The 25,735-nt window shown below is 44.6% G+C and overlaps 1 pseudogene; it reads left to right on the top strand.

Moving 5' to 3' along the window:
- The first annotated feature begins 10,324 nt into the window (after positions 1 to 10,324).
- On the top strand, positions 10,325 to 11,858 carry LOC115638154 (annotated as a pseudogene).
- Positions 11,859 to 25,735: the final 13,877 nt, after the last annotated feature.

Raw genomic sequence — 25,735 nt, 5'->3', positions numbered from 1 at the left:
TTATTGTGTACTCATGCAGATTCCACAGAAGTAGTGAATTTTCTTGAGTAATAGCTGAATAAAAATTGTGTTGGGAATTGGGTGTCTCTCCTTCAGGTCAGTGTGGATTCAATTCTATAGGATAATTAATCTCCACAGAAAATGATTTTTATATTTTTATAATTTTGATGGATAATATTGATGTTTATTTTTAAGCATTTTTGTCTATTTTCCTTGATTTATATTTTCACCGTTGTGTGATATTTTGGGTTTTAAGCATTTTTTCCCCCAATTTTCTCAGTGGTAGGAAATTTGGGGGAGGGGCAGACAATTATTTAAAGTTGGTATCTAATACGTTCTCAAGTAGCATTTCTCTTACTTTACCAATGTGTAAATTTTAATTATTATTGATGGAAATATTTTTCGTCGGTTTGGTTGTGTACGATGAAACCAACGTTCACCAGTCTCCACCAATAAAAATCAAATCCTTCCTGGTCTAGGGATAATTACAATAAAACCACATCATTATTTTATACAGGACATTTCCCATATGGGAGATCTATAATGGCTGAACCCAAACCCAATATCTCAGTATGTCTGAACTTTGAAGAAGTTTAATTTTGGCTTCCAAATCTGGAGGTAGAGCCCACCTGTGGCTAGGCTAGAAATGCTCACTATGAAATACTCTGAAAATGTTATTGGGAATATCCATGCTTGGAGGGGAATTCAAAGGGGCCTAAAGGATTTAGGCACCAAAATACAAGACAATTGAGTGGATAATTCCCTTAGGTAGGCAGCATAGTTGGTTAAGAGGGATGTGGGTAGGACATCATCTCAGAACAGATTTCTTTACATTTCTTTATCCTGACCTTAGCTCCTCATCTGTGAATTAGGATATTTTTCTGTTCTCAGGAAGGAATCCTTTACTGGTTGTGAGCTGCTCAAATACTAGGGAGATGATGGCCATATAATTACCAAAATAGATTAAATGCCTGCTCTATTGTCTCCTGATGACTCCAGATCACATACCTTCATATTTAAAGTAATACAGGGTAGACAGGCCCTACAAACCCACCTGGGATCTGAGTGTCAAGCTGGTTTCTTTCCTTCTCAGACAGAATCCTCAGCAACACTGCTTCTGTAGGACAAATTACAGCTTCAATTACCTGGGTGCAGCCCCTATCCTCTTCGCGCCCTGCACTCTGTGACCTCTGCACAGCTCCATCACCTTCAAATCCTGATCTCCATGACCTTTGCATAACTCCTCCTTTCCCAAATCCTACCCTCATTTCTACCTGTACAAACTCATTATCTTCAAATTCTTCCCTCGTCAGATGCTTGGAACTTGGTGAACAGTTCTGATGATGTTGGACACGCAGCCAAAAGGAGGAATACAATAGTCACTGGGAGCAATAAGGCTGGTTGAAAATTTTCCATTGATGATTTATGACAGACAACTGGGTTTTCAAATAAAAAAACATGTTTATGGAAAATGTCTGCTTTTTGCATTTTTTCCCCATTTTTCATTGAAAAACAGAAAACCAAAATGGTTCCAGTTTTCAGCTGAAAAAAAAAATTTTTTGGCCAAAACACCTTTTTTTTTTGGTTACAAAAAATAATTCTTTAGCCAAAAATGAGCACAATGTTTAGTTTTCTCTTTTTTCAGTGACAAGTCAAAATTTTCCACTGGGGGAAAAAAAAATCTGACCAGTCCTATTCTAAACACACATGGGAGTAGATCTGTGGGGGATAACAGGGCTAATTTTATACAGGTCCTGATTTTTATGTGTCTAGCGGGGGGTTTAAGACAGATTGGTGCCTAAAAGTCATTAATTTAAATGGGAGTTACTCATGCAGGGCTGAATTCTCGAAAGGACTTAGGTTCCTGACTTCTATTTAATCTCCTAACATCTATTGAAATCAATTCCCTTTGAGCATTCAGCCTTTGAAGGCTTTTGAAAAGCTTATTAGGTCAGAATCTCCTCTGACATTGCCTTCCACCCTTAAAGAAGGGTTGCAGACAGATGTGCATGTGACAGTGAGGTTTACTTTTGTGGCTGGAAAATGAACCAATACTGAAAAATAAAGGAAGAGCGGCGTGAATCCTTGTCCTTTCCTTCTGCAGTATCAGGAACAAGGGGAATTAAAATGCAGGGATAATATTAGGCTAAAATTAGAATTCCCTTCTTATTGGGTCAAACCCTGAAATCCCTCATCCCTGAAGGACATCACTGTCTAGGGGAGCATTTCTTGGTTAAAGCATTTTCCATCTGACTGGTCACTGGGTCAAGGTGGGTTACTGGAGACTGGGGAGGTGGAAGAATAGTGTGTCTGTGGCTTTACTTGAGTTGTAGGTGGGGTTTTTGGTTGTCCTCGGTTGTAGGGTTTATGGTCGGTGTGCCCTCTGGGGTATTCGTTCCCCTTGACAGTAGCTTTCTTGCTTTCTGCCACTTCCATCCATCTGGCTTCAATCTCCCCGCCTCGGTGAGATTTTTGGGTTTTCCATCTTGTATGTACCGTGTTATGTCCTCAGGAACACCATCCAAGAACTGCTCCATTTGTATGAGGAGGTGCAGTTCTTCCAAGGATTTAACATTGTGTCCTGATATCCAGGCCTCATAACTTTTCCCAACGTAGTAGGCGTGTTTGGGAAATGACACATCTGGTTTCCACTTTTGGGTTCTGAAAAGCCGACGGGCATGATCTGGGGTTATCCCCATTCTTAATCTGGCCTTGGTTTAAAAATGTTTATAGTCGTTCATTTGCTCCTTAGGCATTTCAGCTGCCACCTCTGCTAAAGGTCCACTGAGCTGTGGCCTCAATTCTACCATGTACTGGTCTTCAGGGATGCTGTACCCAAGACAGGCTCTTTCAAAATTTTCTAAGAAGGCCTCAGTGTCATCACCTGCCTTGTAGGTAGGAAATTTTTTGGGATGTGGAAGCATAATTGGCGAAGGTTTGTTAGGATTGGCTGGAGCATGCAGCCCAGCTTGCGCTAAGTCCAGTTTATGTTTTCTCTGTTTTTTCTTCTCTTCACTTTCTTTTTGTTGTTTTTCCATTTTTCGGCGGTGGGCCACCTCTTCTTCTTGTAGTTTTCTGTGGTGGGCTGCATCTTCTTCTTCTTGTTTCCTTCTGTGAGCTGCCTCTTCTTCTTGTTGTTTTCTTTTGTGGGCTGCCTCTTCCTTGGCTAGTTTTGCATTAATTAATTCTATCCATCTCTTATGTTCATTTTCTTTGTCTATGGCTTGTTGCCGTGCTCGCTCCTGCCTTAGGCTTTCCTTGGAACTCATGTTTTTTGCTTTCTTGTGCTGAGGCGCCCTCTGGTGTTTATTGTCTGAACTGCAGCTTCTCTGTTGCCTCCTGGGGTCTGCCTTGCAACAATGCCTTTTTCCCTTTCTTCCTCTAGCTAATTTTTTAAATGTAAAGTAAACCAGAAAAACCACTGTATTTGCATGTGTATTGCTGGATACTTGTCTCACAATGGGAGTGCTATTGTGTCACAAAAGACCCTTTTGTCACAGCTTAATGGTTCCTTGCTTAATATGCAAGCCAAAAACTGCAAGAGAGAGCAGAAAAAAATTCTCTCTTGTTCCTTTTAAAACCAAACTGTTTCTCTTTGCTTAAAAGCCCTAGCAGAGAAAAAGAAAATAATATTTCTACTGGCTTCTGGATTGTATCTTTCCCACAACGGCTGCCACCATGTCATAACATATTTCCCAGATTTGGACCTTAGCGTCCAAAATATGGGGGTTAGCATGAAAACCTTCAAGCTTAGTTACTAGCTTGGACCTGGTAAAGCTGCCACCACCCAAAAAATTAGAGTGTTTTGGGGCACTCTGGTCCCCCCAACAACCTTCCCTGGGGACCCCAAGACCCAAATTCATTGAGTCTCACAACAAAGGGGAATAAACCATTTCCCTTCCCCCCTCCAGGTGTTTCTGGAGAGAGACACAGAAGCAAGCTCCGTGAATCTAAACAGAGGGACTCCACCCTCCTTATTTCCAGTCCTGGAAACAGAAGTAATTCCCTTTTCACCCAGAGGGTATGCAAAGTCAGGCTCTAACACACAGAGGCTTTCCCCCTGACTTTTTCCTCCCACCAATTCCCTGGTGAGCTAAAGACTCAATTCCCTGGAGTCCCCCACTAAAGAAAAACTCCAACAGGTCTTAAAAAGAAAGATTTATATAAAAAGAAAGAAAAAGTATATAAAAATGGTCTCTCTGTATTAAGGTGACAAATACAGGGTCAATTGCTTAAAAGAAATATGAATAAACAGCCTTATTCAAAAAGAACACAATTCAAAACACTCCAGCAGCTACACACATGTAAATACAAAAAAAAATCTCTTTGTATTTACAACTTGGAAACAGAAGATTAGAAAGGCAGGAGACAGAAAAAATCCCTCTCATAGCCGAGAGAGTACAGGCACAAGACAAGAACAAAGGACTCACACACAAACTTCCCTCCACCTAGATTTGAATAAGTCTTGTTTCCTGATTGGTCCTCTGGTCAGGTGTTTCAGGTTACTCTTTTCCAGGTAAAAGAACATTAACCCTTAGCTATCTGTTTATGACAAGGGCACCGGGGAGGTTGTGAGATGTTGAGTCAGCAGGGAGGATGGGTAAAGAGCAGGCTTTAGCAGGGAAGGTAGTTGTCAGGGGAGCCATTCAGGTATGGCAGGGGGAGCTGGGAAGTGGGAGCTGGTTATGGAGGGGCTGGTCAATAGAACCCAAGGGCTGGTGTGCTGAACTGAGCCCCACAGCCCAGCCGGGAGTTATGGCATGAGGGGTGGACTGAGAGCAGCCCAGGGGGAATACTGTGCAATCTATCATGCCCATTCCTGTAACTCAGAGGTCAGAGTCCCACGTCTTTACAGTCAAAGACTGGTGGGTTCTGTCCTAATATAAGGCCCAGCCACGGGTATATTTAATAGACAATGGGTGACAGGGGAAGCTAGAGTGGCCAGATGGCAAGTGTGAAAAATCAGGATAGGGGGTAGGGGTAATAGGTGCTTATATAAGACAAAGCCCTGAATATCAAGACTATCCCTATAAAATTGGGACTTCTGGTCACCTTAGGGGAAGCAGAATCACAGAAAGGGTGAAGGTGACTTGTCAAGGCCCATAGCTCTAAAGACAAGCCAGGACACCTGACTCTCCAGAATAGTTGGCTGTGCTGGGCAAATCTGATTCCTTCATGCACCTTGCATGGTACTTCAGTCTGGATCAGATGGCAGCTTTCTGGCTCTGTATCTCTCGCGTGGGCCTTTCACCAGACCTGGGCAAATAAGGGATTTTTCAGTTTTCTGGGAGGTCTGAAAAACTGGAAAATGAAATTGTTTAGGCTTGACCCCAAAATATTTTTTGGCATATCAAAAGTCGATTGTTTTTTGTGTTGCTTGTAAATGAAACATTTCAGTTCCAGTCTGAGCTTTAAAAAAAAAATCCAATTTATTTTAAAAATGAAATGAAAGAGAATTTTGAAACAAAAGGTCATTTCAACTCAAAGTGTTGAAACATTTTGTTAAGAGAATGTCAAAATGAAATATTTAGATTTTTTTGGTTTATCTGGGGTGGGGAAGGAGTCAACAAAAACAATTTGCTGAAATCCACAGAAATTTCTAAAATGTTTTGATCGACCCAAATAGAATTTTTTTTGGAGGGGGGAGGGGGAGTTTTGTTTATTTTTTTTAACCCAACTCTACATTTTGTAATGTTGCTTGCAATGGATGAGTGAGGGGTAGGGGGGAGAAGGGGAACAGTTTGTGGGCAGGCAGAAAGAGGATTGGACAAAATCTTGCTTCCACACAACTCCGACCCCAACCCTGAGATAGTGCAGAGGGGGCAGTCAACTGTATCAGTTGGAGATTATCTCCCATGTGGAACCAATGGGAACTAGGGTCCGGATCTCCAAGTGCCAGTCTGGTGTGCTTTGGGGGCAGTGCAGCCACAACACACTCCCTTGCTCCAGGCTTGTGGTGACAATCTTGCCCTCTGCAAGCTGCCCTGTCAGGCCCCCTTTGCTCAGCCGCCTTTGCTCAGAACTTTACTCTGGGCCAAAGTGTGACTTCAGGCCCAGATTTGAGCAAGAGGGGGTGGGGTATAAGGCCTTGCACCAGGAGCCATGTGTCTCAGGTGCATTACTTCCCTCGCTCCCTTAGGCACTTCAGGGCCACCCAGAGGATTCAGGGGGCCTGGGGCAAAGCAATTTTGGGGGCCTCTTCCATAAAAAAAGTTGCAGTACTATAGAATACTATACTCTTGTGGGGGCCCCTGCAGGGCCCGGGGCCTAGGGCAAATTGCCCCACTTGCCCCCTCCCACACTCTGGGAGGCCCTGAGGTACTTTGGAAAATCTCATCCACACTCCCAGAATCTGCCAGCACTCCGGGAAATTCTGCAAGGTTTCTTCACACCACCTCTTGCTTAGCCTGGAACTTCTAATTAGCACATAGACCTAATCATCTCAGGTATCTTTTCCCCACAGACCAGGCATCTGCTGATTGCAGATACAAAGCATTCAGCCAGGGCTTTGTCTGTGGACCTGTCCTCATGGGTCACCGAGGAAGCCGACAGAGTGGATACATTTTTATGTGTGAGCGTGGGGAGTAAATCAATGAAGATCTTCAGTGAAAGTGCTCTGTTGGAGACAGCAAATTTCTCATGTCTGAACAGGTTCCATTTGCAGTACACGGAAGCACCGGCTCAGGTATGGCCTGGATGGTGCAGCTCATGTTCCACTCCTAGCACAGTGACATCCCAACTCAGTGCCTCTTGCATCTCTCCGCAGCTCTTCCAGGTAGGAGCTAAGGCTGAGATTTTCAAATGGCTCCTAAAGGAGTTAGGTGTCCCATTCCTCTTGAAATGTGAAGGGATTTGAGCACCTAACTCCCTAAAATCCTTTAAAATCCCAGGCTTATGTCTTGCCCCTGGCTTTGGTGCTTGGGATCAATTTCTTACACCAACATGTTGCACTTTTGGAGATCAATCTATCCATACAGCAGCCCTGTTTGGGAGCTCAGCCAGTGTCAGAATGCATAATTTATGAGTGGGGAAACTGAGGCACACGGGGTTAAGAGACTTGCCCAAGATTACAGAGGAATTCAGTGTCAGATTAGGACCCAGAGGTATCTGATTCCCAGGCTCCTGTTGATGGCATTCGATCATGTCTCTCTGGTAAAAATTGTGATGGCTGTTTCTGAGGAATGCGTTAGCTGGGCTGAGAATATAAAGATACATACACTGGAAGCAGGTCTCATTTCTTCCACTAGGGAGCAGGAGTCACACCCACAGACACAAACACACCTCTCAGAGGTCTGCATCAGGTGATAACAACTTTTAAGGTGGGCTGCAAATGAAGCATCTGAGTTTAATGGCAGCTCCTTTCTTTTTGCCAGACAACTATTTTTGGAATTATAGAGTGTGGGCAATATGAAATGGCCAGGATCCAGATTGCCTCTCTGAGGTGAGTTCCTTCTTAATTTATATACAGGGCTGGGATTTTCACAGGAGCCTAAGGGAGTCAGGCACAAGGCTTCCGCTGCAATTCAATAAGTATTAAGCACCTAACTCCCTTAGCCCCCTGTGAAAATCTCAATCCAGATCTCTCTGCTATGAGGAGACTGTGTTTGGGAGAGGACACTGAAAAGAGCGATACAGACATCTCCAGTTGTGGGTGACTTTACGGGAGCTGGGCACCGAAATGCCCTTACAAGTGTAGAGTTCATCCTGTAACGTGAGGCTGAGGAGTAGCTGAATGCTTACTTAGATGGGGGGTTGTTCCAAGCTTGTTGAATGGACAAATGGTCCAGAAGATGAACATGGAGATCATAACAATGAGTTGCTAATTGGTAGAATCATGCAACACTTATTCACATATCTTTCTCTTTCTTTCTTTCTTTCTTTCTGAAGCCTATTTGAAGTCACTCATGTGAGTCAGGACTACTCATGAGGGTAAGATTTACTGATTTGGTCTCCATATCTGTTCTTATAAATGAGCACAGTCCAGAGGTTAAGTCATGTCAGGACACTGAGGTTGTATTTCTGGCTCTTCCACTGACTGTCTCGATGTGTGACCACAAACAAGCCAGTTCACCACTCTTTCGGTGCCTCAGTGTCCCTGTCTTAAATTTGGGTTAATGGTATCTGCCCACTTTGAGGTGCATGGATCAAAGGACAGACGCTCGCCTGTTTGTGACTTGGGGTGAATTTGGAACAACAGTAATTTACACCCACTAGGAATCTGGCCCCAAAGTGCTATGTAAATGCTCAGCAGAGTAAGATATTTAATGCAAGGTAAAAATGATCCGGTTTCCAGTGTATGTAAAATTCTCCCTTACATTACATTTTCCAGTCAGCAACATGTCAGCAAATGTCATTCCTGATATTTAAGGACCTCTCATTAAGCCCCTCCCTGCCAGACCCTGGTGAGTTGCCGCTCAGGATGGCAATGCTGTGTCATTTCATAGGAGGCACTAGCAGATTTTGGTATGGTGCCTTAGGCTGCTATATTAAGTGGTGCTACTTGGTAGATCTCAAAGCACTAAACCCACCTGGGTGACAGTTCACCCCTGAGGGTGTCTGATAGACAATAGCCCTACACCATCTAGCAAGTCTCTATCCGATCCAGGAGTAAAACCAGGATTCTTACTTCTACTTTGTCCCCATCCCACCCCTAGACATCAGAACCCTCTGACCCCAAGTTGTGTAGGGAGTGTCAGGTTGTATGCCACTGACTAAAGCCATCACATTATAGATTCTAAGGCCATGAGGGACCAATGTTTTCATTTAGTCTGAAGTCCTGCATCGGACTTCCCTAAATTTACCTCACTTTGAACTAGAGCAGATCTTAAAAAAAAGAAAAAACATCGTCTTGATTTTAAAGTTGTCAGTGTTGAAAGATCCACCACAACCCTTAGTAAATTGTTCCAATGGGTAATCAGCCTCACTATTAAAAACGTGCACCTTATTTCCAGTCTGAATGTGTCTAGCTTCAACTTCCAGCCATGGGATCGTGCTACACCTTTCTCTGCTAGAATGAAGAGCCCATTATAAAATCTAGTACTTAAAACTGTAACTAAGGCTATGATTTAGTCACGAGTATTTTTAGTAAAAGTTGTAGACAGGTCATGGGCAATAAACAAAAATTCAGGGTCCAAATATCTGTGTTTAAATGGGAGGAGCACTGGGTGTGTGTGGGGGGCTGCTGCTGGATGGCTCCGGCCATGGACGTTCCAGTCAGTTGACCGGGGACTGCTGCCAGGCGGCGCGGGCTGCGGTTGCTCCATTCGGCCAGCCAGGAACCGCTGGCCAGAGACAGGAGTAGCAGCTGGTGTGTCTGTCCCTGGGACCACTTCAGTAGCTGGCCCCAGAGCCAGCTGCTTGGGCATTCCTGGGATCAGCCACTCTGGCCCCTGCAGGAGTCACGGAACCGTGACTTCCATGACCGCCCTGACAGACACAGTGCCCTAACTCTCATCAAACACCCTTTGAACTGTTTGTTTATTCAGACTGTTTTCATGTCTGCCCTCCTCCCTTCAGCCTTCTCTTCTCTAGACTTAACTCCTTTGGAACATGCTTTGTTGAAAATGCTCTATGGGCTAGCAAGCTACTGAATTCATAGCTCCCAACGGGCAACTTCTCTGGTAGCTTCTTGTCTTGCTTTTAACTCCCTTTGTAATGCTCTTTGAGATCTTTAGCTGAATGTTATTTTAAAGGAGCTAAGTATGACTATTATTAATAGTGCACGAGGTAGCTGGGTGCCTAAATTCCTTTAAAAACCAACTCATTGTTCCTGCAGGTTTCTATCAAAGCCAGAGCCAAGACAAGAACCTAGACCACCTGAGACAGAGGTTATGGACACACTGCAATTAAAAACACGTGGCTGGCCCATGCCAGCTTACTTGAGCTTACAGGGTTCAGGCCAAGAGGTTGTTTAATTACGGTGTAGACATTTGGGTTTGGTCTGGAGCCCAGGCTCTAAGAACCTGTGAGGTGGGACGGTCCCAGAGATTGGGTTGCCTGAATGTCTACACTGCAATTAAACAGCCCCTTTGCCTGAGTCCCTTAGCCCAAGTCAGCTAGCATGGGCCAGCCACAGTGGTCTAACTGCAGTGAAGACATACAGTTAGCATGGTACTAAGAGCACCTTTCTGTAATTCTTCTCTTCCTTTATGATTTGCCGTGCTACACTTCTTCTATGAATTATTTTCGTTCTTTGGCCTGTGTTATACAGGAGGTCAGATCGGATGATCCCAGAGGACCCTTCTGGCCTTGGAGTCTATGGCTCTAGGCAATCGCTGAATGATGGTTTTATTACTGTATCTCCAGGTTTTTCTCAAATGTGGAGATGAAGAAGGAAAACCAGAGCAGTGTCTAGGAATTCATCCTCCTGGGGTTCCCCACTGCCTTGAAGGAGGTGCAGATCCTGTTCTTCCTCATATTCGTCCTCATCTACATGCTGACGCTCGTGGAGAATGTAGTTATTATTGTGATGGTCCAGGTGAGCTACCCCCTCCACAAGCCTATGTACCTCTTTCTAAGCAGCCTCTCTTTCCTGGAGATCTGGTACATCACCATCACAGTGCCTAAGATGCTGTTCGACTTACTGAGAGGAAGCCAGCACATTTCCTTCCTGGAATGCATGGCCCAGCTTTACTTTTTCATCGCTCTGGCCTGCACCGAGTGCGTCCTTCTGGCTGTCATGGCCTATGACCGCTATGTGGCCATCTGTATCCCCTTGCGCTACCCGGCCATCATGACCCATGGGCTCTGCTTCTGCTTGGTTGCTGGGTCATGGGTGAGTGGCTTCACCAGCTCCATGCTCAAGGTCATCTTCATCTCCCACTTGACCTTCTGTAACTCAGTCATCAATCACTTTTTCTGTGACATCTCACCTCTGCTAAACCTGGCCTGCACCGACATGTCATTGGCGGAGAGGGTGGACTTTATCCTGGCCTTGATCATGATCCTACTGCCACTTCTTCTGGTGGTGGTGGCCTCTTACGCTTGCATAGTGGCCACTGTTGCAGGGATCCCCACGGCTCAGGGGAGACGGAAAGCCTTCTCCACCTGCACCTCCCATCTGGTGGTGGTGATCATCTTCTACTCCACCACTCTCTTCACCTACGCCCGGCCCAGGGTCATGTACGCCTTTGACTCCAATAAGTTGGTGTCCATGCTCTACACGGTCATAGTACCCTTCTTCAACCCCATCATTTACTGCCTGAGGAACCAGTATGTCAAAAAGGCCCTCAGAAAAATTAATAGGGGCAGAAGTATACCAGAAAATAATGTTTCTGGGTCTCAGATAGGTTAATGGGGAATGGATGGCTCAGTTAATGGCTCCTGTTGGAGATCCCATGGGATAGATTAGAAGTTGAGTAAGTCCCCTGGAGTCAATAGCTATCCTTCCTCTCCTAATAGTTCTCCAGCCCTATTCTTCACCCATTGGTCCTGACTTTGTGAGGCATCAGCTTTACTTAGTAAAGACTCTGCCTCCCAATTGCAAGGGAACAGTGCTATATCTTTGTACAGCACGTAAGAGAGCAGGGCCCAACTGGGCTGTGGCCTTGAAGTGTTCCCACAGTGGTGAATAAATGAATAAATAAATAATTGAGAGGGCCATATCTACATTTGATATAGAGTCAGGCCATCTATTAATCTATGGTGTAGCTCCACTCATTTCAGAATTCAACAGATGGCAATCTGGCCCCATTGACACTAATGGAGCGATGCTGATTTACACCAGCTGGGGATCTGGCCCCACTGATGTCAATGAAGCCATATTGATTTACACCAGTGGGGGATCTGGCCCAGCATTTTTCATTGTACTTCTGTTCTGATTGATAGGCCTGACAGTCTGGGAATCTGTTGGCCTTTAAGGCACCTTTATCCAGTTAAACTCAGATTTTCAAAGCTGCCAAAGGTACCTCAACATGCCTGAGAAGCCCCTGGTGTAGCTTACACAGTCTGAATGATCTGTGATCCTGACAACAGCCAACCCCAGTGGTCCCATGGTCATGGACAGCTCTTCCATTAGGCGACCCAAGACGGTAGCCTAGGGTGCCAGGATTCAGGGGGTAGCATTTTGTGCGCTCCCCACGGGGTGCACGGGAGCTTCCAGTTCCGCTCCTGTCATGCCGCTGAAGAAGTACCTTCTGCCAACATGCCGCGAAAAACAGCAGCAGGCAATTGAGCAGCTCAGTGACTGCCGCTATCGCCTGGGGCATTTCGGCCGAGGGTCCTTCTTCAGCAGCATGATGGGAGCAGAACTGGAAACTCCTGCGTGCCCTGTGGGGAGCGCACAAAATGCTGCCCCCCAAATTCTGCCTATGGTGCCAGAAACCCTGGCTCCGCTCCTGCCCATGGGATACAACACTGCCTGGAATCGCTGTCTGCTGTAGACCCCAGCTCAAACCTTGTACAGAGAACCTCAGAAGGCAACACTGCAGCTGTCACCCACCTTGCCTGCAGCTGGGGTATCCTCTTGGCACTGAGAGGCAAGAATGTGGGTCTTCCTCCCTCAGTCTCTCTCATGGCTAGTCTTCTACAGATGGGTGAATTTCACCTATTATTGACTCTTAATTACCTGGGCAGCTCCAGTCAGGATCTCCAGGAGCTAACCAATGTATCTGGGTAGTTTGTGGAGCTCTACTCAGTTAACAAAGTGCCTGAGATTTCCCAGGGGATCTAAAAGAATCAGATGTCTAAATTCCATTGAAACTCAAAGGTTGGTGAGAACCCAAGGCCTATTGAAAATCCTGGTCAGCATCAGCTTAGATTCTTTATAAAATGAACGTATATTATAGCTCAATTGATGTAGCTTAACAAAGAGAAGGTTAAAGGGGAACTTCCTTGAAGTCTCTAAGTACCTCCAGGGGGAACAAATACTTAACAATGAGCTCTTCCATCTAGCAGAGACAGGTCTAACACCATTCAATGGCTGGAATTGAAGCTAGACAAAATCAGGATGGAAATAAGATATATATTTTAAACAGTGGGATTAATTAACCATTGGAACAATTTACCAAGGATCATGGTGGATTCTCCATTATTGACAATTTTCAGTGTTGTTTTTTTCTTTTAAAGCTCTGCTCTAGGAATTATTTTGATGCAGTTCTCTGGCCTGTGTTATCCAGGAGGTCAGACTGGAGGGTTACAATGGTCCCTTCTGGCCTTGGAATCTATGAATCTATAAATTGCATATTGATAGGATGGAAAAAAAATAATTATGAAAATGTTTACTTAGGAATGCTTCTACATGGCTGACAACTGCATGATCACAAAAGCTGTGGAGGCAAGATAACATTGCCAATGACGGACATGAACTGACTACCTAGCCACATCACCTTATGGACATAGCCAGAGAAGGATCTGGGAGGTGCTTGATCTGCAAGGAGGCCACGTCTTTTGGGGATTTGCGATGATGATGATGATAAATTGCATGTGCACCTTCCTATTTTTCCAGGTTTGCTAAATAAAAAAGAATATAAATAAACAAATATTAGCCGCGTACATTATTATGTTTTCCCAGTTGAAAAACAGAGCCGGTAGCACAAAGAAGCACACGAATACACATCCATACCAAACACACAGTACACAAAACAAACACAACCAAATACCAGCATATAAAGATCCTCCAAACCCCAATAGAAGAGGAAAGCATAAAACCTGAGAGAAACACAAACTTAACCAAAGCAAACATATAATATAAACAGAAAGCAAACCACAATCAAACACACAAAGACACATAAAGCAAAATAAAGGAACCAAATGAAACCAAGCACAAACATAAAAACAAAACAAAAGAAAAAACAAAACACACAGCTAAATGCAATGAAACAAGGTGGGTGGGGTCATATCTTTTATTGGACCAAGTTCTCCTGGGGAAAGAGACAAGCTTTTGAGCTACACAGAAGTCTCAGGCACACACCAAATACAAACTCTAAACACATATACAGATAAAATAAACAAACACAAAAACAAAATGAAAAGCAAGCTCACAGAACCCAGCACACACGCACACATATGCACAAAAGCGCAAGCAGAAATACAGACAACCCAAACAGATGCCCACCAACCACAAACACTAAACAATATCTGCAAAAGTCAAAACACAAATATATCTACATATCACACACATGGAAAAGCACTAATGTCACCACATGTCAAACTAAAAACCTACAAGTAGTGGTTGTGTTGTCCTGCCTGGAAAAGTAAATGATAATTAGTCTCATTGACTTCGGTTAAGTTACTCCAGGTAAAGAAGAGGAGAAATCAGGACTTTTGACTAAAACTGTGTTACTCTGGATTTTAAACCCTTTAAAGGAGAGGAGAATCAAGTCCATTGGCCATACTGCATTTCTGCTTGTTTACACCATCGTGTGTGAAAGCTGACTCAAGCCCACTACTTGTTGTTTACATCCCTGACTGTCCCTCTTGGTCTGCCTTGGTTTTGCACATTGCACATCCTTCTGTGTTTGGACAATGAATAATTTTGGATGTTACCATAACAGAAGACAGGGATTTTCAAAGGTGCCTATGGCAGTTAGGTGCTGAAACCCTTTGAAATTCAGTGGTAGTGGGATACCTGTCTTCCATAGACTACTTTAAAAGTTCCAGAATAAATATTTATAGTAGTTTCTAGTGCTGTCTTTCCCTACAGGAATGTGGAAATGTCACCTTTGCCAAATGCTCTGGAGGAAAACATAAGAATAACAATTGCCTAGGGATTTGCAAAGGAATTTAAGGAAATTAGGTGCCCAATTCCATCTGGGTGCCTAACTTCCTTACGTGCCTTTGAAAATCCCAGCCTTTTAAAGTTGGGATCATTTCAGAGTTGAACATGGACCTTTTGTAATAATTAGACCTACTAATTTACCTTAATTGTGAGCTCAACTGTAAAAAGTATGTGAAAGATCATAAGATATCACAATAACCTCTAACAACAATGGGGAAAGGTTGATGGGAAAAGGTATCATAAGGAATCAGAAAAACTGAATTAGCCCAAACAAAAAGGCCTCCTGTTGAAACTCAGCGACTGTTTTAAGACTATCCCCGGTAAACAAAAAAAGTGTGGAAATTCATGAAATACAATTGGTATGTCAGAAATGAGGCCTGACTGGTGGAAAAAACAATGAAGGGATGGGATATTCCACCCATCACTCCCTTTTGGGGTGCTTCAAAAAAGAAACTTTGGGGGAAAATGGCTACTGGAATGAGCTTTTCCATCATGGCTGCAAGCCCATGGACCGTTATCACCATCTTTGATACCACCTCGAAGATTGTCAAATAAGATTGTTTTGTTTTCCCTTCTAAAAGCTCTCTCCAGCTCAAGGGAAAGGGAACAAGGGATGATGTTTCAATGAAAAGTTTATTTAATACATTATATTTCAAGGACTTTAACTGTTCCTCCTCCTTTCCTGTACCTTTCATAAAAGATCAAAGGGGTTTTTAATGGCGTGTTTGCCATGGCACTGAACAAGCTGAGGTCTCTGTGTATCAAACCTTGTTAAACATGTTTAATGTTGGACAGTGACTGAGTTATGTTAACACCTTCAGCCCATTTATTCCATTTAAATTAATATAACAGACTCCTTAAGACCCAAAGTGAGGCTCATACACCTACATTATGCTGCCATTTAAACACAATGAGAAAACAGAAAACAATCCATCAGTAGATGACCTTGGTGCTGTGATGTCCTGGGAAGGATATCCATCTCTCAATCCACCATCCAAAGGTCTTAAGGCTGCGATTTTCAAGGAGTGGAAGGGAAGGAGGGCCCAAATCAACACTGAAATAGATTTAGGCACTTAGGGCTAGATATATAAAGATATTTAGCTGCCTAACTCCCAACATCATGGGAGTTAGGAACTTGGGCTAGATTTACAAAGGGACTTAGTCGCTTAACAGCTACTTTAGGTGCCTAATTCCCAGACTTAGGCATCACTGGTATTCACAAAACCCCTGCTCAGCTGCCACCGAACCCTGTAAGTGCCTAACATCACTCGACACCTAAATGTTTGCAGTAAAAGTTTCCCAGGCACATATGTTTCTGCCTCTGGGCATGCTCATTGCTGCATAGTAGATGTCCAAGAGCCTAGAGGCCCAGTGTGTTACATGGCCTGGGGACAACATGGGTTTCGTCCACCGCTATCTTGCTCTGACATTCTAGGTGTGCTCTGAGGACACCTAAGTCCACACCTAGCACAGCCTTGCCTCATAAATGTTAGCCCAGCGACCAGGTTGCTCACCATGACAGATACTACAATCACATGCAATGTCTCTGAGGAAATATATGTCATTACGCTTATGTTTCGCGGCGGGGCAGGGATTGTATGGACATTGCGTTCTACTCCATGGGGAAGGGTTACTGACGGTTCTTTGGTGAGTGGGGCATGGGTAAGGAGAATCATGCACATTGTAAACACCTCCAGAGAGATGCCACCACCAGAGGTGATTGCATATATGGTTCGAGCTGGATTTCCAGAAATGAGGAAACCAAACAAAAAGCAATTAGCTTAAAAAGGCTTCATTTAAACTGATTCAGGGCCTTCTTTCTGGTTCAGATAACGGACAGGATCTTCTGTCCTACAGTGCTCTGGAACAGCTCTCAATCAGTTTCAGTCAGTACCCTCTTCAGTGTGAGAACCCCACACAGTGCACTTGCACTAGAGTAAGCCTCCTTGGCTTCAGTGCCTCCTGGGACAGACCTCGGAGTGTGCAGCACCCCTGTTCCATACTGTAGGCTCCCTCCAGGCAGTTCACCTGGATAGGACAGTTGGGGAAGCCTTACACCCCCCCAAAGGGGCCATGCACCCCAACTTCTGCAGTTAGCACTGACTCTCAGCCAGTACTGTAAAACAGAAGGTTTATTAGTTGTCTGGAAAACAGTGTAGGAAAGTTCTTCGTTAGCACAAAAGCCAGAAAGTTACAGTAAAACTCATCTTGGGTAGACCCAGAATCCCCTGGCTCCCCCTTACAGCTCCAAAAACCAGACGATGGATTCACTTTCAACAGCCCACCCCCAGTCATGTCCAGTTGTCTTTCCATCCTTTGTTCAGTTTCCCAGGCAAAACTTGTCACTTGGCCTCTACCTCTCTTTCTCTCTCTCTCTCTCTCTTTTTCTTCTCCAACATGTCGTACCTGGCTGGCTTCTTGTAGAAGTTGTCCCTCTCTCCCCGGCCATCAGTTGCTAAATTACAAAATATTAGGCCATTGTCTGGGGTTCTGGCAGCTAGACCACAGTCAGACCCAATCTTCTAAGGGTCTCTGCAAAGATTAAACACCGTTATCCCACTACCTGGTTAATCATGCAACACATAAGGGAAACTGAAGCATACACACAATATTCATACAAATCATTAAAAAAACCCATATTTCATCACAATCTCTAATTAATATTAGGACTTATTATTCCATTTATTGAAAAGTCCCGTCTGGACACATGAGAGACTCTATGATCAGTCTAGATGACAGGTTTCATGGAGGTATTATGGTTTTCAGGATAAGGCACTGGACTAAGAGTAGGAAAGTCAATGAGAGTTGAGTGTCTATTCCTCCTGGGGATGCACGGTTGCTATAACCATGTCAGTCCCAGGATATTAGAGAGTAAAGGTGAGTGAAGTAATAGCTTTTAATGGACCAACTCCTTGTTTCTATCTCCAACAGAAGTTGGTCCAATAAAATATATTACCTCACCCACCTTATTCCTCTTGGGCTCTTTTTAGAAAATCCCAGTCAGAATATTTTGGCTGGACCTTTAAGCAGACGCAGGTGGATTTCAGAACCAGGTTACTTCAGTTGTGACCAGATAGGCAACAATATTTCATCTATAGTACCAGAGGGAATGATGGAGATGATTCAGCCTAAGATTTTCTTCCCTGGATCACATCAGGAAGAGATTTATGAAGGTGTTCAGTGGTGACCTAACACTGTTTCAGTGATAAAGCCTTCATAAGCCTTGATGGGAGCAGAGTTGGGCAATTTGAAATGCCATCTTTAGGCATGGAATTTCAATGCCCCCTGTGGGTTTTGATGTGATTGTGTCGCACACTATAGCACTGTGGCAGTTATAGGAGCAGAGCAACTCAGTGATACCCAGTTGAACTTACTCACCAGGGCAGGACATAACCAGTAGTGCAACGGGAAATGTAGAGTTGCAGGACTCTGTCTCTCAGCTTGTCTAGCTGTCTATTGTCATATATACCCCTCTGTCTATCCATGTAGGCTGAGATTTCAGTGCTACTGAAGGTATTAGATTGACCTATTCTCACTCATTTATACAAGAATTGGGTGCCTAAATGCCCATGGTGGGTTGAAAATCTTCTCTTTAATGTGTCTATGAAGTCTATCAGCAAGTCTTTAGTGGGGAGGGATAGCTCAGTGACATGAGCATTGGCTTTGATAAAGAAAGCCGACCCCAGGCCCAAAGGCCGGGTCTTAACCAAGTTAATAATCATATCAAGGCCTTAGGCCTCAATCACACTAACATATATAGCAAAGCAAAACATTGATTTTATACTAACCCTCCTGAGGCTCACTTTCTGATTTTACTATATTATACACTACTATTATGTTACTTAATGCTGCTAAATCACAGAATGCTGCTATAAGGGGTTAAACTGACATAAAGTCCCTTAAAAAACCCCATCCATCACTGCTAAAATGTATTAACAACTACTAGGCTACTATAGTTTATCAAGCAGCTTGTGCACACAGAAAAATAACCTCTAATAAACTTGGCCAAATGTGCATTTTGGGCCCAAGTTCCTCAATTTTGCTTAAGAAACATAGCTGCTGACACTGCAAGTAGGCGAAAACCAGGTGTCAAAGTCCTGACATTAACAAAAACCCGTATAAAGGGGAAGTTGCAAAAAGCAAGCTTGCAAATTAGCTCATAACCGGTATAGTAATGGTAAAAGTTTTTGCAGATGGTTAAAAAATGTCATTGTATTAACCAAATATGGTATCCTCGGATGTATAAGCTCATATGGTAATTTGCGGTTTTAAGCTTTATAAACCCAGGTATTATTGCTGTAAGGTAGAACGACTTCCCTCTTGCTAGAGGTCCTGTCGTCTCTCCCTGCATATATGCTTGTAATCTATGATTAATCAATAAAGGAGCCTCAGGCTGTCTGATCAACTCAACTGACTGGTGGTCAATTTCCACGACAATTTGGTGTGTTGGCCGGGAACCCACAAGAGGGCTTCTCCTGGATCGGAGGACCGCAGGCAGTCTCCTTCCAACCCCCGGGCCCAATTAAAAGGTAAGAGACCTTTTGAAATCTCTATGGGGTTTGGCAGAGGACTGGTCTGTAGGCTCCGGTTTGGGTAAGTTGGGTTCGAACTTTTAGCTATCAGACAGACCAGATGCCCTTTCTCTAAGGTTTCTAAGATTCCAAGGTTTTTGCCTTTCTAGAGGCTCCCGTGGTTTCAAAAGGTACCGCTAACAACCCACGGACCACGCTCCTTTTGGTCCGGAGAGTCCTGATCCAGGAGTGGATCAGAGGTCCCCTTCCTACTAGGTTTGATGGGGATCCGGGTATAATGTTCCAGTGTTCCGTGGTTTCGCCTTGACGTCTGTGTCAAGAAAGTGCCTAGATATGTGTGAGTGAGGGCCAAGCGGCCAGAGTGAATGCAGCTGTGGGAAGAAGCCCCAAGCCTCCTGCGAAGGGAAAGCTCGTGACCGGGAGTGTCTCGAAAGCAAGCCCCACAGCTGAGCTTCTGTATGTGCAGAGATTGTGAAGCTTCCCAGCTGGCAGGCCTTGGTAAGTGGCTAGCCTGTTGGGGTGCTTGTGTGTTTCCCCGTCCCTTTTCCCTTCCCTTCCACGACCTATGACCCTGTGACCGCTCCTCGAGCACTGTCCTTACAGGACCGCAGGGTCCCTATTTTGCCCACTGGAGCCATAAGCTCCCTTCCCTTCCCGGAGAGGAGGGAAGCTCCCAGGAAAACCGTACCGCTAAGTCCGTAGCTTCAGAAGCATCGTTGGCTTAAGGCTGGTGCTCTGGGCTGACGACAGGCGTGCGGGGACTGCGGGTTCTCCGGAAAGAAGCCCGTCCCATCCTTTACCTCCTTCCTTGTAGGTACCTGCTGTTTGGCGGGTCAGAGAAAGCCTACTCCACCCAGTTCCCCTGCCCAGGGCAGGTAAAGAGGCCACCGGTGTTAAAACCGTGGTAATCCTGATTAGCGCTCCCCTGGTGTGAAAGGCTTGTGTGAAAAAGGGCTGAAGTAAAGATGGAGTCTGGTCCAACAGGCACTCCTGCTGCTTATATGTATGTGCACCGTGGCCCGTCGACATGTAAATATTTGCAAAAGTGGAGCTGGTATACCAAAGATAACCCAAAGCTGCAATTCCCTGTAGAGGGCAGTTTTGATCTTGACAAGATCGTGCACCTCCGGGGTGCCCTTCTTGCCAATTCTGTGGGACGAGGGCAGTTTAATGCTTATTTTGAATGGTGTGGTGAATCCCAAGCAAGGGATCAAAAAAGTACCCAAGAAAAGTTAAAAACTCAGCTTACCACACGGGAAAAATTCAAAAAAGAACCCCATCCCTCTTTAATAGACGAGACTTCCCTCAGCCCATCCAAAACGTGCCTAAAACTAACTGCCCCAGAAAAGATCCACCCTTCACCGTCTTCTAATGAACCAATCGAACTGTTCACAGAGGATCGGCAATGGCCAGATGCTCCTAATCCTACCCCTATCCCTCCTCCCTATAATCTAAGTAATCAGGATGGCTCCCCTTGGGAAAAGTCCCCAACCACAAACTCCACAGACAGCCTTAAAAATGAAGAAATCCTTCAGGACCTTTCCTCCTTATCTTCCCCGGGTTCTGACAGACTGACCCCTTCCCCGACCCCTTCCAGTGAAGCCTCATCACATTCAACTTTGTCGCTAAAGTTGATGGACGCCCTTGGGGCTATAACAACAACAGGGGAACTGTTAATAACTAAATGGCAACTTGAGGCAAGCAAAGAAGGTGTAAAGTGGGAGGAAGGGGATATAAATTGGGAGAAGGTGTCTCCAGACTCCCGGCTGTGGCGATTGTCAAGTACCATCGCTGAAATAATGCAGCTTATGACATCATCAGAATATAAATCCATTCTAGAAAATCCCATTCCCAGTTTTAATCTTGCTGCCCTTCACACTCGCGGTAGTGCTTTACTGCGTAAGGCAGCATATATAAAACCCCTGCCATGGACCGTTAATAATTTCTCTCTTCACCAATTGCCAGGCCAAGGAGGGTTAGTAACAGTTCAGGCCCCCTGGTCACCTAGTGATCTTTATAACCTCGTTAAAGAGTTTCCAGAAATCAGGGAAAATCCCGATAAATTCCAAGAACAATTAAGAATAATAATTAACTGTTACAACCCCTCATATGCTGCTATGCACCAACTATTATCAGCTATTGTACCCGAGGAAATTCTTACCCGCCTCTATGCAAGGGCAAATTGGCCGGTTGACCCTGATCAGATGTCTGAGGCCGATTTGGTCCAAAGAAGAAATACCCTAGTTACTGAAGTTCTCAATGTATGCCCAAGAAAAATGGACTGGGCCAAAATAAATGCCTGTAAGCAAAGTGAGGAAGAAAATCCAGCTAGCTATATGGAACGTATAAAGCAAGTGTTTGAAAGGCATTCGGGGATTGAAAATGCAGAGCAAAAAGCCACACAAGAGGTAGTGGCGGCCTTTGTGCAGGGACTCTTGCCAAAGGTAAAAGAGCGGTTAAAAAGCAATGTGGTAAATTGGAAAGAAAAGGATCTAAAAGGAATTTTGGCAGCTGCACAGCATTTTTACTGTCAGTTAGAAAGAAAAAAGGATGAAACAGAGTCTAAGCTTACAGCCTCAGGTTTCCAAACGATTCAAAATTCCCCTGGGGAAAAACCCAGGAAAAAACCAAAACAAGCAGTAATTGAACCTTATAACCCCCTGACTAATTCTAACCCCATAGTTTGCTTCTGGTGTGGGCAAAAAGGACATTGGAAGGCCAATTGTCCACAATTAGGAAAAGTTCAGTGCAGGTATTGTAAAAAGGAGGGACACCTTCTCAAGGATTGCCCTATTCGACCTGCTAGACCATACCCGCGGCAGGAAACAATACCTCCTTTTATTCCACTGCCCCCTAATAGATGGCTTCCCTACCCCCAGCCGGGTGGCTACGAAAACTTCTAGCTCTAAAGACACAATTTTCCCCCTTTTCTTCTCTAAAGTTGTAACGGTGGTAAAGGGTGTTCCCAAAATTTAGTGTACATTAACCCAGCTGGTGTGTATCTGGGGGTGCCAAATCCTGCTCACAGTAAAGAAAAGACTAACCCAGCCCTTCCTCGTTGCAACAGGAACGGTTGGTCACAGTCTCTCCCTCCGTGTAAGCATGGTAATGCAATTGGGCACCTTGGATCTGCACAGTTGGCTGTGATTTACCTGAACCCGGTAAGACCACTTCCCATAGTACAGTTAAATTTGCAAAATTAGCACTACTATTGTCCTTCTTTAAATATAGTAAAAGGGGTCTATACGGTATCCAATTTCTCAAAAAAAAGGGTCCTCATTTAAAACACAATAATAAAACAATGTCTGCAAATAGCGCATCAAACTCAACCATACAGGTCACATACTACCTAACCCCCCTATCAGATGAACAGCTGGTGGGACTATCGCTGGCGGATCTGCGTGGCTACCTGTGGGGCCTCCCCTGGGAGGAGGCAAAACAATTAAAGGAGCGCCGGCGCAAATTAAAAAATCGGAAAAATTCAGCCACTTGGCGGAAAAAGCACCTGGACCAATGGGGAAAGCTAGAAGAACAAAATACGATACTAAAATGGGAGGTACAAAATTTGGCCCAAGAAAATGCGCTCCTACGTTTGCAACTAAAGGCCCTGCAGGACCCGTCCAAGCCATTGCAAAACTCTGCCGCTTACATGACCCCCATTAAACATGACAACTCCCCAAGCTGTTCCTGCTCTCTTAACTAAAAGCAAAACACAGCATCTTTCAAATTCTAGACTTACTAAGTATGAAATGCTTTTGTTAATTGCTGTAAATGTTGCTTTAGTCAAATGTCCAGTACTAGATCCTGCTTCCCTTCTCCCCACAGCAACCACATGGGAAACCCCATAATTGCTTATCTATAACCACTAAATTTTCTGCTCCCAGATCTCATCTGTACAAATATTCCCCTGCAAAACCCAAAGTTAAGTTGTTATTTGTTATGTAAAAGGTTCCTGTTTAAAAAATGCAAAAAAAAAAAAAAAAAAGCTACTAACAGGCTATGCTGGGTACAATCAACAGGATAAACATCTGTCTCTCCCTTCAGCTTTTAATGTAGCTTAAGTTGCTAAAACTGTTTTGCTCTCATTTAAGCCTATTGCTTGGCATATGTTCTAAAGTATTATAAGCAACTGTGTAAATATAAAAGATTTCTTGCTTCTACCAAAGCACCTATTAGCCATGACCCACGTGTTAATGCTCTTTTATCTGCTTTACACTTTCCCTCTGCTATTGCTGTGGTCAAATGTGCAGCCCACCAAAACCCCATGACAATGTTACTCAAGGAAATGCACTGGCGGACTCCTCCGCCAGGCAAGCGGCCCTTTCCGGGTCTCCGGCTCCTATTGAAATATTTACTCTTTGCATGTCCCAGCCCGTCTCTTTAGCTGACTCTTTACAGGACTTAGCACTTATACAGGAGTCAGCATCAAAAGATAAGAAAAAACTGCTGGAGACAGCCTGGATGTTCCAAACATCCAGAGGATGCCTTGTGGTGTGCCCCAGATGGTCGCCTGGTCGCACCCTTGGCTCTGCTCCCACACCTTGCCCGGCTAGCACACGGGCTAGCCCATGTAGGCAAGGAGGGGATAATTGCTTCTGTATTTAAGTATTGGTATGCTCCAAAACTTACAGGCACTGCCCAGCAATATTGCCAAACATGCCCTATCTGTCTGGCATACAACAGTGGGCGACCGGTTCGAACCACCCAGGCGGCACACCCACCGCCCTGGGGACCGTTTGTAAACATCCAAATAGACTTTATAAGTATGCCTAAGTGTTGTTCATATGAGTATGTACTTGTGTGTGTGTGCATGTATTCTGGATGGGTGGAAGCTTACCCATGCGCCAAGGCAGACTCAACCACTGTAGCAAAGAAGTTGCTCAAGGAATTTATTCCTCGCTTTGGTATCCCTGTCTCAATTAACAGTGACAGAGGAACCCATTTTACAGGTCAAATCACTCAACAAATCTGTAAGGCCCTCCATGTGGACCAATGTCTACATTGTGCTTATCACCCTCAAAGTGCGGGCGCAGTGGAACGCAAAAATGGGGATCTGAAAAACAAGCTAGCAAAGCTGTGTGCAGAGACAGGCCTCAAGTGGTCGGATGCACTCCCTCTGGCACTGATGCAGATGAGGAATACTCCCATGCGTAAACATGGGTTGTCTCCCCATGAAATTCTCGTGGCTAAACCAATGAGAATGCTAGTGTCTCCGCCCCTATCCCCAAACTCCCAGCATTTGCAACTCAGTGATAAAAATGTACTAGAATATTGCAAAACGCTAATTAGATATGTCAGATTTATTCATTCACAGGTCCAAAGTGCCCTACTAGATCCAGCTGAGACCGCATGCCATCCCTTGAAGCCTGGTGACTGGGTTTGCTGTAAGGTGTTCCAACGAAAGTCTGCCTTGGAGCCCAGGTGGAAAGCCTCAGCCGGCAACGCCAGCAGGTAGACCTGAGCAAGAATCCAAGTATCACCTTCGAAGTCGGCAGGTTATATAAGGCATCATGACCGATCCACAGACCAAAATCAAACAGACTGCACGAGTGCGCAAATGGCTGTTGCCTTCTATCTGGTTCATCACCATTCTGATGTTCTTTGTGTTCCTTCTAAACATTTATGACTCCTACCTACTCTCAGTTGCTGCCCAAAAGACTACTTCGCTACGTCTCCTGTCAACAGGAAAACCAAAAGCCAAAACAACCACTCCACCCTATCCAATGTGTGGAATTGCAGCTGAAGAAAAGGGAAAGACCGCCCCTCGTTCTGCTTTGTGTAACCTCGCTGCCGAACAAAAGGAAAAAGCAAGAAGACCTCGGGAAGCCTCCACCGATAAGCCACAAAAGACTCTTACTATAGAAGACGTGAAAAATTGGCCATGGTATAAAAGACGTTACATAATGTGGTACCAGGGAGGGACTTGTGGTCACTGGGCATGGGTTTGTGGGACACACTGGATATTGGGATTTATCCCCAGTGCGGCCAACTGCCGCCCAGGTCAGGTCCCCTGGCCATGTAAAATCATTCCCGAATTATTAGACCACACCTCTACTGTTCCCCCTTCGGTCCCTCCTTTAAGTAATCCCTTGGTAGTGACTCCATCCATCAATATCTCAAAAGGTTACACCCGCCCTGAGCCCCAAGCAGATCCATACTTACCCAAAACCTCGACCGTCATGCAGTGGCCTAGACCTTCCTCCGCTGGTGATTTGTTCTCCTACTGTCTAACCAAGTTGATTTTCTCCTTGCAGGGTCAGGTATATGAACGATATGTTAAATGGAATGCATTTGGTATGGTGTATCTTAGTTACCGTAATATAACCTCTTATGTTACTTACACAGGAGAACCTGACCAAGCTGAAATTTACATAGACACGTGGGACACTGATCATGATATAGACCTCGTGTTAGTCCCAGGTACATGTTGGCCTCTCACTGATGAGGGCCCCGAATGCTTTGTAGCCACGCATGCCACCAGGACTAA

The sequence above is a fragment of the Gopherus evgoodei genome, chromosome 21 (genome assembly GCF_007399415.2).
Source record: "Gopherus evgoodei ecotype Sinaloan lineage chromosome 21, rGopEvg1_v1.p, whole genome shotgun sequence".
NCBI lineage: Eukaryota > Metazoa > Chordata > Testudines > Testudinidae > Gopherus > Gopherus evgoodei.
The sequence above is the reverse complement of the archived record's forward strand: the minus strand, read 5'-3'. Positions and strand labels throughout refer to the sequence as shown.